Genomic DNA, 1,268 nt, shown 5'->3' on the forward strand with positions numbered 1-1,268 from the left:
CTCAAAGTATAGCCCTTTGCACAAACACTTTACTTATTTCTGTGTGGCACTTCAACCTTTGCAGCAGCTGCTAGCTATAATGTGGCGGCCATGGAAGATCACCCTCTTTTGGGGCTGCTAGTCTTGCTCTTGCAACTTGCTCTTGCAAGTGGTAACCATCATAAGCATTCTACCTCTTCAGCCTTGCCCGGCATTGGGCCAACAGCAGATGACTGAGTCAGTGTATGGCTTGTGTAACACGGCCAGGTTCTCTACAACGGCTCCTTTGCTCACAACCTCAACTCAGTGCTGGGCACCCTCACCCAGCAAGCCTCTAGGTCCTTGTACTCAAATGCCACAGTAACTTCTGGTTCTTTCAACCCTTCCTATGTGTATGGCATGTACCAGTGCCAGGGAGACCTCTCCTTTTCTGTCTGCTATGTTTGTGTTTCGCCAATTTTGGGGACTTCTGCCTGTGGTCCAGCAATGGGCATGCGAGTGCAGTTGAAAGGTTGCTACGCACGCTACGAGAACTACAACTTCCTGGAGGTTGCGGAGGACACTCTGGTGACATCGAATTGCTCTACCACGCGCAGTACCAACTCGCTCTACCAAGCCAATCTAGGCACTGTGCTCAACGCCACCGCAAAGGCTGCCCCCGCTCATGCTGGCTTTGGCTTCAACGAGTCTAGCATGGGCAAAGGTGGTAGCACAGCCTATGCTCTTGCACAGTGTGTGGGCTATCTCACCCTGTCCCAATGCCAAAGATGCCTCTCGCAAGTCTCAGACTACACCAATTTCTGCAAGAATGCAGTAGCCGGCCAGGCCTACTTCTTCACCTGCTACTTCGACAATACACCCCTCCTCTTCACCACTACCGCCACCACCGGCCCATCCCCAGCTCCGGCCAGCAGCATCACGCCGAACGGCACTATTGGCTTCCCCCATACCCCCTCACAAGGTACGACGCTGCAATATAGCATATCTCTCGTAATTCTCCGAAAAGCAAAAAATGAAGTACGGTTGGGGGGAAGGGGGAAAAGAAATTTGAATTTCAAACGGGTTGGGGGGAAGGGGAAAATTTGAATTTCAAAGTTTGGGGGAAGGCGAAAATTCAGAAATTTGAATTTCAAACGCGTAGCCGTACGAGAGGGGCAGGGCAGCCATGCTGATTGGCCGAGGAGCGCGGCGGGGCGGGCGCCGAGCAGCCATACAAGAGGGGCGGGGTGGGGCAACCGCACCGATTGGCCGAGGAGCGCCTCGCAGTGTTGGAGAGGAGCGTCGGCCAG

General features: G+C 53.7%; 1 pseudogene; it reads left to right on the forward strand.

The window, feature by feature from the left end:
- Positions 1 to 208: 208 nt before the first annotated feature.
- Positions 209 to 1,065, forward strand: LOC147602638 (plasmodesmata-located protein 5-like; annotated as a pseudogene).
- Positions 1,066 to 1,268: the final 203 nt, after the last annotated feature.

Source organism: Cibotium barometz, unplaced genomic scaffold, assembly GCF_041138505.1.
Source record: "Cibotium barometz isolate CiBa-2024 unplaced genomic scaffold, ASM4113850v1 ctg200, whole genome shotgun sequence".
NCBI lineage: Eukaryota > Viridiplantae > Streptophyta > Polypodiopsida > Cyatheales > Cibotiaceae > Cibotium > Cibotium barometz.